Here is a 15858-nt window from a genome sequence, read left to right on the forward strand (position 1 = left end):
ATGGAGTTGTAGGGATTAAGTGTTCATATACATAAAGCTCTTACAATAATGCTGGGCACATAGTACAACTCAACACAGGCTCCCCCCCACCACCCCCCATGCAAATCCCAGTTCTTCTAGTTACCAGAAATCCAACCTTGAGTACCTCAATTGATATCTGTTTCCTCTTTGGGAAAGTGGGAAAAAATACTAGTACCATCCTCATAGGACCATTATAATCCTTCATTCATCCATTCAGTACATATTTATTGAATGGATATGTGCCGGCACTGTTCTCAGTGCTGAGAATACAGCAATGAACAAAAACAGTCTACCCTCATGGAGTTTGTGATCCATGGAGGAAGAAAACCAACACATATGTGTTATGTCAGGATATGATATGTTAAGGAGAAATATAAAGCAAGGCAAAGGGAATAGGGAATGCTACAGGAGTTCTGTCATGCCGAGTGGCCAGGGAAGGTCTTATTGAAAAGAATTCGTTTAGCAGAGGCTTGACAGAAGTGAGGAATGAACTGTGGGAATATAAAAGGAAGAACCCTCTAGACAGAGAGGGCCCTGAAGCAGAAAAGTGCCTGGAGTCATCTAGGAACAGCTAGCAAGGCACTGTGGCTAGGGAGAGAAAGGAGGAGTTGAAGGTGAGCTCAGAGAAGTCACAGTGGGTCATAGCCTGGAGGACTTCGTAGCTTTTCCTAAGAACTTAGGTATTTGTGCTGAAGGAGGTGGGAAGCCTCTGGAAGGGTTTGAGAGAGTTATGATAAGATCTATAGAGAAACTCTAGCTACTGTGTGGAGAATGGACAACGATAGTGCATGTGAAGTGTTTAGTGCCTGACACATGGGAGGTGTTCGGTAAATGGTAATAAGCAATATTATCATCATCATTATCATAACATCCATTTCTTTCTGTATATTTCCACTGCTACTACCTTAATTTAGACCCTTAGTGTTTAGACCCGTAGTGTTTCTGCACTAGACTGTAAGTTCCAGAAGGAGAAGATCATATTACCTCATTCACTATTTTAACCCCAACATTCATAGAATGCTGGTTCGTATTATACTACTTTCCTGCCAAGTGTCCTCATCACAGTATGTTTTCTTAAGAAACATGTATTATCACCTTGCTGCCTTTCTTAACGCTATCAGTGGCTCACCATGGCCTTCTGAATAATGTCTAAACTCCAAAAACAGGGCCCATTGGATGTGGTCCCTGCCTCCATTCCAGCCCCATCTCCGACTTCCCACATGAATATATTGCATAGGCAGTATGACTTACACTTGAGAGTCATTTGGAGCTCTTTTGCATGTAGTTTATTCTACCTTTTAGATAAGTTCAAGCTCCTCCTCTGAGAAGCCTTTCAGATCTACTCAAGCAGGGTCATTGCTTATGCCTCTGTGTGCCTTCTACACACTCGATGTGTGTGCTTAGCACTTCTGTCTTTCCTTAAGCTCCTTGAGAGAGGAGAGCACCCTTGACCTCTTGTGTCCTCAGTATCTATCTCAATGGCTAAAACCCGGTAACTCCTCAAAAAAGGTTTGAATGAGTGAATCAGGCTTTGTGAGAGTAAAAGTTAAGAACTGAGACCAGCATGTCTAATAGGAGACCCCTTTACTGAGCTAACATGTAATAAAGTAGTGTATCTTTGAATGTTTCATTTCTCAGCTATGTCAAGTAGAGATACAAGGTGCAGTGGTGCCTGCTTATACAATTCAGTGGGAACAGAAAAATCAGGCAAATGAAATAAATGTAAGAAATCTTAACTTCTTGTCACTTCCAATAAATACGCAACAATAAAGTATTTTAATTAGAACCTCAGTATATGAAGTATGCAATTAAGATATTGAACAAGATGATCTATGAAGTCCTTCTAAAGCTATGACTTTTTCAACCACCAGTTTCATTCATTGCCTCTATAGGCAAGACTAAACAAGAAGTTACTGGAGCAAAAACCTGGAAGTCTATCAAATCATGCTTTGACCTTGGTCATCCCAATCTCTTTGTGCCTGTCTTAACCCAGCTGGAGAGTAGGTGGAAAAGGGAAGCATTTCATTGAACACCAGCTGCTGCTGCTGCTAATCTGAGCTGTTCTGAATAAAACAGTTCCACTGGAATCAATGAAGCAGCCCTCAGAAATGTTTCCTTCTGACATGTGCATCATTTGAGTTATTGGAAGTCATTCACACTACAATCCATATCTCTAATTCCATTTTAAATACATATACCGATTCTAACACGGACTCTAACAAAATGATTTTTAAATCTAAGGAAATGCATTGATTAAATTAAATCTTAGTATTAAAGATGGTACAGACATTCTACACTTACTGTTTTTGTTCAGAATCTCTCAACTCAAAAAAAATCTGATTAGGGAAGAATCATGAGTATCATTTATAATTGATACACTATTTTGTTTTAGTACTGCTTGAGGCCCACATACAGAACACAAAATTTTGTTATCAAAATGATAAATGTTACTCTGTGGACTCTTTGGCATTGCTTCCAACAAAATTTTGTACTTAAAGCTTAACTTATTAAAATTGTTGGTTTTACTTTTATTTTGTAACATTAAATTAGCATACTACATACGGAAAGACCAATATTTTTAAAGATAGTCATATAGATATCATTTATGACATAAATATTTTATATTGCTGCTTTTTTTAGGTTACTGGTAAGCACAGTACTGATTGCATCCGTATTTCAGTACCTACCACAAAGTTCCTGAAAGGACAGTACATTTCTGCAAATTAAATTGGTGCGCTCATTAGGTGCCAGTTGTTAAAATAAATCTCATTAATTCGTACAACAATCTTGAATATTATACACTTTATGGATTAGAAAATTGAGCTTAGAGAAAGTAAGCAACTTGCCCATGTCTTACACCTAAAAACTAGTAGTGCTAGGATTTAAACCCACAGGTGTATGTGTGTGCGTGTTTTTGTGTGCGCTCTTACTGTAGCATGTTGCTTTCCTAGAAAACAAAAATTTCAAAAATATATTTTACTGAAATGTTTCCTCGGTCATTCAGTAATCCCTTTTTTCATTGCTTCGCAGCAATCTTACGGTATTCTCAAATTATTGCCCCAGCAGAAAACTCCTTTTTTATGCTGTTCCATTCAAGACTGGTCATCTGGGAGTCCCAGCCATCTTCATCTGCATCAATCCTTTCTATCACTCTGTCCTAATTATGTGATACTGAGCCAGCTACTTAATTTATTTCAACCTCAATTTCTTCATTTGTAAAGGGGATAATATTGTGATGAGAAAAGAAATAACATGTTGCTAAGGACTTATTTTGTGCCTTAAGGACTTATTAATAATTGATTAAGCTCAATAAATGATGAATGAATGGACGAAGTTGTCTTAGTTTGTGTTTCTCCCGGAAACAGATCTCGAGGCAATGATTTGAGTGCAAGTAATTTATTTGGGAGGTGATCCCTAGAAACACTGGTAAGGAAGTAGGTGAGTTAGGGAAGGGAGGAAGCGAAAAAAAGGGTGTGTTATCAATCAAGTGTCCACTCTGGGCAACTGGAGTTTACTTCTGTTGAACTCTGGGAGTCAGTGTAGAACACACACTTCACAATTATCCTGTGCGTGTATAATGTTGTTATCGTCATCTGGCTGGCTTGCCGTGGTTGGGACACAGCAGCTCCAGCTGGTCAGAGACAGCCCTAAGCAAGAAATGCAGGTGCTGGCAATTGACACTAGGACTGGCATACAATACAGTAGGAAGATCCAGGGCACCAATCGCCAATTGCATTTGCCACACAAACAAATGAACAGACGAGCCAAACTTGGTGAGCTGACTACAGTTCAGGTCTGGTCCTCATGATTGCAGGCTTAGAAGCCAATTTAAGACAGCCCACCAATCAAACTCACCTTTAACAAACTCAAGAGATGGAATTATAAAATCAGAATGCCGCTTTATTGATTTAAGTTGAAAAGTACCCATCACAGGGACTGGAATGCTGGAAAGGACTGGTGTGCATGTGACCAGAGCATTTTTTCCCTGTAAGAGGACACACAGGGCCCGCACATAACAGAAGGTTCTTAGGAAGCTTGAAAACTAGACAAAGGGAAGTGACTGAACAGGAATTGAAGGAACTGGACAGTTGGTACCTGATACATTCAACTTCTGTGAAGTATCATTGACAGGAGAATGAGAGTATTTGAAGCTTTTGGGCAAATATCCCCTAGGAAGTTAGAGCCAGCATTTCCTAGCCTGATTCTATCCAGTGTTTTCACAGATGACTAGCCCTTTTCTTTAGAAATGTCAGGCTTCCATTACATCTTGCAGGCCTGGAAGCCATTTCTTTTTTTAAGTGACTTACAACAAACTCTGCTTTGGTCCATTTGTGAATAAGCCAAAAGGTTGACACCCAAAGGCAATCATATTTTCCTTTTTTTCCATGTTTCTGTGGTATTTCTCACTATGGGTGCCAAGTGTCAACAGTATTATATTTTATTACCTGATTGTAATTTCCTCACATCTAGAAGTCCTTTTGTCGGAATTTCTTCAGGCCTTTCAAACCTACTAAACCTACTATCTAGCTCTCAGTAGCTTTTCTCCTATTTCTCTCTCTCTTTTTTTTTTTCCATTTATTTTATATCTATATTTAAGTAGAGATTAGGTTTCCCTGTGTTACCCAGACAGGTCTTGAACTCCTGGACTCAAGTGATTCTCTCACTTCAGCCTCCTAAAGTGCTAAGATTACAGGGATGAGCCCCACACCCAACCTCCCAATTTCTCTTTTATGTCAAATACTTCTCATATGAAACATGCCATAGTTGTTTGTACTTCCGTATTTCTTGGTCGTTTTTTAAACCTAAAGAAAAGTTTAGAGAATAGTATAATCAATACCCATATTTTCTTTAGCTAGATGTCCTGGTAGTTTGTATCTGGCCGTATTTGTTCTATCTCTCCATTCATCTGTTGTCTCCAGCTATGGACCCATTTGTCACAAGTTACAGACTTTGTAACGCTTTATCTCAGCATGTTTTCCATAAGAACCAGAGCATTCTCATATATAAAACCGTAAACCACAAGCAATTTAACCTTGTTCTGGGTTATCAGAGATAATGTCTTCCTTAGCAGGCCAGTTTTATGATACGGTTCTGGGAAATGTTCTCAGAAATAAAACCTAAAGGCTGTCTTTTCATCCCTTGTGATTAAACTATGATGTTTCCAATTTTTTTTTTAAATAAATCTTTTCTTGCTGCACAGGAAAGGGTTAACTCAGCAGTCCTGGATTGGTCAAACCCTGTAGGTTCCAAAAAAAGGCCTGCCTTGGCTCACGCCTGTAATCCCAGCACTTTGGGAGGCCAAGGCGGGCGGATCACGAGGTCAGGAGATGGAGACCATCCTGGCTAACACGGTGAAACCCTGTCTCTACTAAAAATACAAAATATTATCCAGGTGTAGTGGTGGGTGCCTGTAGTCCCAGCTACTCGGGAGGCTGAGGCAGGAGAATGGCGTGAACCCGGGAGGCAGAGCTTGCAGTGGACCGTGATCGCGCTACTGCACTCCAGCCTGGGTGACAGAGCGAGACTCTGTCTAAAAAAAAAAAAAGGCCTGCCTTCAGGATTGGTCCTTGACTAGCCCCTGACTAACCTCTGAGACCCTGAAATAGTCTGCCTGATAAGAGTTATATATACCTGAGGCTGTGGGTCATGCTGTATCAGTTTGACCAGATAAGTTCATCCTAACAAAGTGATTTATGGTAAATGCCTGTTTTTGGCTTAGGAGCCAGCAGGGAGAGGAGACGTTTGCAGTGGTGGCTGGAATAGAAGTCACACAGGTACTATATGCCTATGTGACTGACCACTAATCCCTGTGAAAACCCTGGACACCAAGGTGAGGGTTCTCTTCAAATAATGGCAAAACTTATGAAGTATTGCCAAACAGGAAGCTACTTCATGTGTGTTACACAGTATTGCAGAGATGATTAAGTGTATCTCCACGTGACTCCAGCAGAGACGATATCTGGAAGCTTGGACCTAATTTCTCCTGGATTTCATCCCATGTACCTTTTCCCTTTGCTGATTTTAATCTGTATCCATTTGCTGTAATAAACTATAACTGTGAGTATAACAGCTTTTCTGAGTCCTCTGTGTCCTTCTGGCAAATACTTGAGCATAAGGGTCATCTAGGATCATCTGACATGCCTGCCTAGACTAGTTACTATGGATTCTGTTGTCTCCAACCAAGAAGTATTATTGATACAAAATTGTTGCCAAAAGATCCTTAAAGAAATAGAAATAGACTAGTGTCTGAAGTGGATTTGAAAACAGTAAGTATCTAAGTAGTGCTGACAGTGGGACAGTGGTCCATGGCACACAGTGACCAAAGAGTTAAATGATCTTTTGTAGTTAGCTGGACTAAAGTGGCTTTTGAAGGAAAGATTTTGATTTAAGAGATTGCAGTTCAAGTCATTAAGAAGGCCAGTCTAACTTAGGAGGTGAAATCTTGCACAAAAGAGCTAGAGTAGAAATCTGCATAGTTTGGCCTATAGCGATCTTTGACAGAGGCGAATCAGTCATGAAGTCCCAAGGACTGAAATAGGTAAGCAGTTTACTGTGTCCTTTTTGATGAGTACAATTCTAGTTCTGAGTAAACCAGAGTTTGACTTAAACCACCTCAATGGAGATTCACAGCCCTTGCCAAATCCCAACCCTCAGTCAGCTCATAGACACAGAGTCATGTGAATGAAGGAGAGTCTGGGTACGGTTGAGGATAACCCACCAAGTTCATGCTGTCTGTTCTCCTTCCAACCCTCCTGAAGGAGTTATGTGGTCATTTGACAGAATGACTGTTCACCTAGGGAAAGGAAATATCCAGGCCCTTCAGGGATTTGGGGGCGCTGCCACTGAGCTAACATGTAGTAGTTCCTGGCAGCCATAAAGACACTCTGGTCCTTCGAGCCTGATAAGGGCTTGTGAACATCAGTTGACATCATTTCTCAATGGGTCCAGTAAGTCCATGAGCCATCCTGTTAATTCTCCGGATCCTGAATGTGAGTTGTAATAGACGTGCTTGTTATCTGACAAGATCCTCAATTGTTCCACTGACCCATGGAATGAGGGGCTCTCATGATATAAACCTATGAACCTAGTCCTCTATTCGAAAAAAATAAACCAAAAGCAAGACCATGCCTCAAGGGGAATATTAGTGGTTTGGTGCCACCACCAAACATTGGGAAGATATAGGGGTGTTGAGTTCTACTACCTCTCCCACTTAACTTGTTTGTTTGGCTTGTGCAAACATCAGATGGATATTAGAGAATGACAGTGTGGATTATCTAAGTCTAATCAGGTGGAGATTTCAATGGTAGCTGCTGTTCTTTTCTTTTGTTGAATGCTATCAACTCACAGACTGAAGACGGCTGAATCTTAAGTAGAGTAAAAGAAAACCTCACTGAAGCACACCACAGTCAGACTGCTGAAAACCAAAGATAAGGAGATGACCCTAAATATAGTCAGAGAAATGAGACACATAACCTTTACAGGACCAACAATAAAACTTAACAGCTGACTTTTTATCAGAAATTACTGGTGCCAGGAGAAAATCGAATGGCATCTCTGAAACATGAAAGAGAAAAAGCAGCCAACCTGACATTTTATACTCAGATAAAATATTCTTCATAAATAAATTTAAAATAGAAATGTTTCAGACAAAAAAAGTTGAAAATAGTCATGGTCAGCAGATTTTTTCTAGAAAACATTTTAAAATAGACTCTTCAGGCTGAAAGAAAGTTATCCCAGATGAAAGCATAAAACTGCAAGAAAGAGAAATAAAGAGCACTGGATTGGATAAATATATCTGAAAAATATAAACAAATAACTTAAAAATAATTATGATGTATTTGAAATACATAACATGCAGAAGTAAAAATACATGCCAGCAACAGCGCAAAGACTGAGGACAGTGAATTGATTACATGTGTTGTAAGGTTCTTGCACCCTCAGGAGGTGGCAAAAACAACTAGCTTAAGGTAGACTGTAGTACATGAGGAGCTTAAGGTAGACTGTAGTACATGAGGAGCTTAAGGTAGACTGTAGTACATGAGGAGCTTAAGGTAGACTGTAGTACATGAGGAGTTTGTATTGAATCTCTAGCTAATTATTAAAATATTCCACAATAGCTAATAGAGAAGAATAACAGAATAGCAAAAAAGCTGATTATTCAAAAGAAGGCAGAAGATAAAAAATATGAAATAAAAATAGATGGAGTTAATAGAAAATAAATAGCAAGACTGCAGATATAAATCCATCTATTTTATTGTTATATTGTATATGTATAACTAAATATTTCAATTAAAGACAGATTGTCGCACTGGATACAAAAACAAGACTCAACTATGTGCTGTTGATAAGAAAGGCAGTTTAAATATAAGAACACAGTGAAATGGAGAGTAAAAGGATAGAAGAAGTTACAACATGCAAACAATAGCTATAAGAAAGTTGATTATTATGTAATATCAGGTTAATAGACTTTAAAGCAAGAAAAATCACTAGAAGAACACAAGAACATTTTGTAATAATAAACTGTCAATTAAACAGAGAAAAATCATAAAATATTCTGTATGTAATATTTCAACTATATGCACCTAATAGCTTCAAAATTTATATTTCAAAATGTAACAATTAGATGAGGAAACATCAAGATCATATAATAATAGTTGGAGATTTTCACACACACCTCAGTATTAGAACAGCAGTCAAAGAATCAACAGGAATATAAAATATTTGAACGTGATTCATAAAGTAATCAAGTTGACTGTGTAAAATACCGCAGTTAACAGTTCCAGATCAGATTTTCTTTTTATTTGGCAACAGGGAACAGTTGCCAAAGTATATTGTATGCTGGCTCCTAATTTAAGTGCTAAAATTTTTTTAAATGATTGATAGCATTTAGGCTGTGTTCTCTGACCACATCACAGTGAAGTTAAACTGAAAATCAAGAACAGAAAGGTAAGTAGACAAATCTCCAATAGCTTAGCAATTAAGCAGCACACTTCTAAATAACCCATTGGTAAAAGGATAAGTTACAGCGAATCTTCGAATCCTAGAAAATAGTTTGAATAAAATGATAATGCAGTATATCATATTAAAACCAGTTAAATGCAGCTAAAGAAGTGCTTAGAAGAAAACTAATGGTTTTATATAGAATGAAATTTGAAAATCAGTTATCTAAACCAGGGATTAGCACATTATTTCCTGTAAAGCAGGGGTCCCCAACCCCAGTCATGGCCTGTTGGAAATTGCCGCACAGCAGGAGGTGAGGGCAGGCAAGTGAAGGAAGCTTCATCTGTATTTACAGCTGCTCCCTGTCACTCACATTACTGAGCTCCGCCTCCTGTCAGATCAGTGGCAGCATGACATTCTCATAGGAACACGAACCCTATTGTGAACTGCACATGCAAGGGATCTAGGTTGCACACTCATGAGAATCTAATGCCTGATGATCTGTCACTGTCTCCCATCACCCCCAGATGGAACCATCTAGTTTCAGGAAAACAAGCTCAGGGCTCCCACTGATTCTACATTATGGTGAGCTGTATAATTATTTCATTATATGTTACAATGTAATAATAGAAATAAAGTGCACAATAAGTGTAATGCGCTTGAATCGTCCTGAAGCCATCCCTCACCCCCAGGAGGTGGAAAAACTGTCTTCTAGGAAACCAGTCCCTGGTGCCAAAAAGTTTGGGGACTGTTGCTGTAAAGGGCCAGAGAATAAACGTTTTAGGCTTTCTGGGTCATGTGGTCTCTGTCCCAGCTACTCAAGCCTGCCGTTGTAGAGTGAAGGCATACATAGACTTTAAGTTAACAGGTAGGTGGCCCATGAGCTATGGTTTGGGTAATACTTAATTCAGGAACTATGAAGAATGTACATGGTCTTTAGATCTGGTTAAAAAAAGACAAAAAAAAGCAGTTTATCTGAGCAGCCTCACAGACGTGGGTGAAAACATGAAGTCACACCATAGTATATGCAAGGAAATTATGGAAAACTTTCATCTCTCTGTGATGGTATATCCTTCACGTTTGTGTTTACCTCTTCAGAGAAGCTTTTCCTGGCCTCTACATATCAAAGGAGTATTTCCCCCATGTGCTTTTGCTTCTATTTTTTTCCCTGGTACATTTTTTTCTAGTACTCTCCACTACCTTAAATTATATCAGTAATTTAAAAAAACTTTAATAGAGACAGGGTCTCACTATGTTGTCCAGGCTGGTCTCAAATTCCTGGGCTCAAGCAGTCCTCTCACTTCAGCTTCCTGGGTGGCTGGGACTACAGGCACAGTCCACCTTTCCATCTCATATACTGAATTGAAAGTTCTATGAAAACATAAACTTTTTCTTTTCTGCTACTATACATTTAGCACCCAGAACACTGCCTGGCATAAGGTAGGTGTTCATGATTATTTACTGAATATGTAAATAAATGATACGGAAGAGGACTGTAAGTGAGAAACCCCCAAGTCCTAGAAGTGACACTAAATGATGTACATGGACAGCTACTCATAGTCACATTCAATCGATCCCTGGGACACATGTGGCAACAGAGGTGAGGCATGATAGGCAAAGCCTGGCAGATCTTTGATTGCTGACCTCAAACCTGTGCTGTCAGTTACTTAAGAAATGGAGGACTCCTTCATGCTCGTCAGACATGGCTTTACGAAATCAAAGAAAGAAAAGTAGGACCCACATGGCTTTCCCAGTCAACAAGACATTCACTGAGAATTGTTGGTGTAGCACAAGCACAGTTTCTCCAGCTCCTTTGCTGGAATAAACAGGTGAGATCACTGGCGAGGAAGGGCCAGTATGGAGTGATGGATGAGCTTGACTTAATCCTCTGTTTTCCCTAGAGGAGACATTTATGAAAAGCATTTCCCTACATTTCTTTATACTTTTGCCATCTAAGTTTGAATTCCTAAACACTATAGTTGAGTTTTCCTTGTTTTTTTGAACATTATGTAAAAGGAGTCATATAGCATGTATTCTTTTGTGTCCACCTTCTTTCATTCAAAATTATGTTTTTGAGATGTATCCATTTGGTAGCATGGAGCTACAGTGAGTTTATTCTCATTGCTATATAATGCTAATATACTGTAATGTATTCTTTCTACTGCTGATGGGCATTTCAGTTTTCTCCTATTTTTGAATATAATGAATAATGCTGCTGGAAAAATTCTTGAAAGGAATATAAGCTGCTGCTTTCTGGATCATGAACAAAGGACTCTTCTGCCACAGAAACAGCTTCCTAGGTACTCTAAGCTTCCTTATTGCAGTTCAGTTTTATAACCTTTGATAGCATTTGATTGGCCATATTCTTTCACTAGAAAGTGTGAGTCATCAACACAAAATAATCCACACTTTCTATCTGAGTCCATTTTGTGTTGCTACAAATACCTGAGGCTGGGTAATTTATAGAGAAAAGAGGTCTATTTAACTCAAGATTCTGCAGGCTGTACAGGAAGCAAGGCACTGATATCTGCTCAGCTTTTAGTGAGAGCTTTTGTGCTGTTTCAAACATGACAAAGGTCAAAGGGGAAGTGGGCACGTGTGAAGAGGGACTTTCCTTATTTTTCTATCAATACGTGTTTGCTAAGAGGGCACGTGATAAGGACTAGTGGGCTTTCAATTTTTCTTTTAATTTAAGATTATTGAAGTCATTTGGACCCTTGGAAGAAGTACACTAGACTCATCCCTGTTGATTTGTACTAATGGGGTCTAGGCATAGCATAAACCAATGATATCAATCATACATTAAAATCTCATTGAAATCGTACAGTTTAAGATTAGTCCTGCTTTAGGTGTTCTCCAACTCCCTTAATAAGGCTGCTAAAGGGCAAAAATAACAGTAAGGACTAACAACAATTTTGAATTGTTAATACCTGGGTGACTCTCCTGGATAGTTTGTTAACATTCAGTTTCCCTGGCTCCGCTTAGAGAGCTTGGATTAATAGGCTTGAAGCAGACCAGGAAATTGCATTTTTAATAAGCACCCAAAGGAGACTTTAATGCCGATGTTCTTTGGACCACACTGTGGCAGAGCTATCAATAAACAATGGTGGGAAGGAGAAGCAAGGATTACAACTACAGTAGTGAAAAGAAAGACAAACATCTGTAGAAAGACTACAAGAAAACCAATTATGCTTCTTGCTGGGGACAGGGATAAAGCTCTCTGATTGTGGGCAGTGATTGTAATTTGTAGCGTTCAGGGCCTCCTCTCTGGGCATGTTCACCTCCCACTCTAGGGTTCAGGCAAGCTGGGGCTCTTACCTTCCACGTAGCCCGGCGGATTCTCCAAAGCTTCAAAGGTTCGTGCACTTACACAGAAATAAATCATTTGAGGGGCTGTTTCAAAACTGAAAAGTAACATGCTTGATTTTAGATTCTGTCCAACACAAAAACGTTAAGAGGACAAAGAAGTTAAATCAGGCCAATAAATATACTACATGAGATAAGGGACAAAATTAGTAACATTAAACAAGAACAAGTAAACTAAAATGAACTAACCAGAATATGAGGTATCAAAAATAATACTTAAAGAATATTGTCATTGGATGAGTGGCAGAATGGATGTGTCAGAGGATTGAATTAATTAATTAGAAGACAAATGGAAAAAATCTCCGCGAAGGGAAAAGACAGAAAAAATATTGTATACAAAACCAAAAAGATACGGAGTGGAATAGAGGTGGTAGTACTCAGATAATAGATGTCTCAAAAGGAAAATATAAATGGAGATAAAGAAGTTGTTGAAGAAATAATGGAGATAAGTTTTCCCAGATTAAATAAAGATGAAAGTCTTCTGTTTCAAAGAACTCATGGAGAGTGTCCAAGAGACAAGAGAAGGAAAACACAACCACACTCTTTGTAATATGACTTAATAACAAAGGCAAAGAAAAATGTGAAGGCTTCAGAGACAAAACAAATCACAAGCCCAAGAATCGCATCGATATTAGATCTCTTTTGCTATCAACTTGATGCAAAAGACAACAAAGTAGGATTTTCAACACACTGGTAACTTAGAATCTGGAATTTTATATCCAGACAAATTGTCATTCAAATTCAGAGACATGATAAGATATTCTCAGGCATAGAAGGCCTCAGGAAGTTTGCCACACGGAGATCTGACTTGGGAATATTTAGGGGTGAAATATTTATATAAGTGAAGAGAAAAAATCCCGGAGACACTGCAGGACATAGATGAAGGAACTGGGTTTTTCATTCTTTGGTAAAATTTATTGCTTTCTCTAAAAAGCAAGATTAAAGAAAAAGACAAAATTGTATTTATATAACTCTGAATTTTAAACCAACATTACCAACATAAAGAGTGAGGAGTTGGAGTTGTTTGAAAGTGTACTAACATTCTTTATTTCTTGGGAGTGAAAGAGACGTAGATGTCAATATCCCCCATCCCCCCCGCAAAAAAGCAAGACAAATTAAATGATGGAAAAAATGGAAGAGAACTAAAATAGTAAACTAAGATTGTAAAAGTGGGTCTTGAGATTCCCCAAAAGCACACTGTAAGATGAGAATACTAGTATAAATGTTTTACTAAAGAAATGCTCCCAGGGGAAACTGGTAATGGAGTGGGTGAACCAGAACATGGACAGGAATGAGGTGAAGCAAGGCACCTCGTGAACATGCAGTGGTGGCTTCCGGGTGACCTGGAAGAGCAACTCTGGAGTGTGTGTGTGTGGCTTCCATGTTCTCACCCCCACCGTTCACTGATGAAGGCTTCCTGGGGACCTCCAGAGGGTCTGGGGGACTAGGAGACTGAGACAGTTATTTTAAACAGTGGCAAGTGATTGCTGTCAGAAATAAAAAGCACACTGACAGTGTGTTTTGCTCAGGGGCTGAGCAAAAATGTCTGAAAAGGATCCACGAGAATCTGGGCAGATCCGTTATCCACTAACCAGGTCCAAATACGTTAGTACTGTCAATATATGTAAATGAAGGAAACCTACAGCCAAAAAAATATGAACATGCGAAAGTTGAAACTATAAGGATGGAAAAAGATATGTCAAACACCAACCTTTTCTCATTATGTAGTGATCCCTTCCAACCCTATTAGTGCTTACGGTCTTAAGTCCTATTCTTTTTCATATTATTAGAGATAAAAGGTCATTCAACACACCAAACTGATATCTCTGTTTTAAACATGTATGTACTTAACAAAATAGCTTCAAAATACTTTAAACTAGTAATTCAATAATGCAGAATAACAAGTTAAACAGTTAAGTTGAAAGAAAAATTTCAAAAGCATAATACATATGAAACTATAAAAGAACAGATACAATGTGTTTATCGCTGGGGCTTCTCCTGGTACTCAAGGTATTAAAATCCGTTGTAAAGAGGTGAAATGTCTAGCTCCCAAATGATTGGATGTTAAATTTATTTCTTCATAATGTGAAATTATTTGCAGTGTTGAAGAAGACCAGGGAAGCTATTCATAATATACGGAAAGCTTTAAAAACAACTGATAAAACCCACAAAACTCATTTTGTATAAAACTTAAAAATTACAAGGCCTCATTTTTGTAAATATAGTTAGAATATGCATGTAAATTAAAAACACTTCTGAAAAAATATAAAAATTATAACAGGCCGGGTGTGGTGGCTCAAGCCTGTAATCCCAGCACTTTGGGAGGCCGAGACAGGCGGATCACGAGGTCAGGAGATCGAGACCATCCTGGCTAACATGGTGAAACCCCGTCTCTACTAAAAAATACAAAAAACTAGCTGGGCGAGGTGGCGGCGCCTGTAGTCCCAGCTACTCGGGAGGCTGAGGCAGGAGAATGGCGTAAACCCGGGAGGCGGAGCTTGCAGTGAGCTGAGATCCGGCCACTGCACTCCAGCCTGGGTGACAGAGCGAGACTCCGTCTCCAAAACATAAAAATAAAAAAATAAATAAATAAAAATTATAACAGAATTTTTTTTTTTTTTTTGAGACGGAATCTGGCTCTGTCGCCCAGGCTGGAGTGCAGTGGCTGGATCTCAGCTCACCTCGCCCGGCAAGTTTTTTGTATTTTTTTTAATAGAGATGGGGTTTCACCATGTTAGCCAGGATGGTCTCCATATCCTGACCTCGTGATCCGCCCGTCTCGGCCTCCCAAAGTGCTGGGATTACAGGCTTAAGCCACCGCGCCCAGCCCAGAAATGTTTTAAAAAATAGACTATCGTGATTAAAAAGATTGAAGCAATGGTTAACAATATTCACACAAAAAAATCAGGATCAAATGGTTTTCCAGGTGGCAAAGACATTATAAAAAAGTTATCAGCTCACTTTACTCACTGATATAGATGCAATAATCCTAAATAAATACAAGCAGCTCAAATCTAACAAAGTATACAAAAGGTAATATGCTATGACCAATTTGAGTTTATTTCAGATATGTAAGGATGATTTAATATTAAATCTATAAATATAGTTCACTGCACTAACATGAAAGGGGGAAAAAGATGGGCATGATAGCGTGTACTTGTGGTCCCAACTACTCAGGAGGCTGAGGCGGGAAGGTCACTTGAGCCCAGGAGTTTGAGGCTGGAGTGATCTATAATCACACCACTGCACTTCAGTCTGGGTGACAGAGCAAAACTCCATCTCCTAAAAAAATAAAAAGAGGGGAGGAGGAAGCTATATAATCATCTTAATCTATACCAGAAAAAGTATTAGATTAAATTTAACATATATATGTATTTGTTTTTTTATTTAAAAGTAGCAAATTTCTTAACTTGATAGAATGTGTTTATTTAAAAATCTAAAAGGCAATATTCTGAATAGGGATATTAAAAGCATATCTTTATAATCACAAAAGAAATAAGGATACTCATAACCACTTCTGGTCAACATTGC

The sequence above is a fragment of the Colobus angolensis genome, unplaced genomic scaffold, assembly GCF_000951035.1.
Source record: "Colobus angolensis palliatus isolate OR3802 unplaced genomic scaffold, Cang.pa_1.0 Scaffold211, whole genome shotgun sequence".
NCBI classification, from domain to species: Eukaryota; Metazoa; Chordata; class Mammalia; order Primates; family Cercopithecidae; genus Colobus; species Colobus angolensis.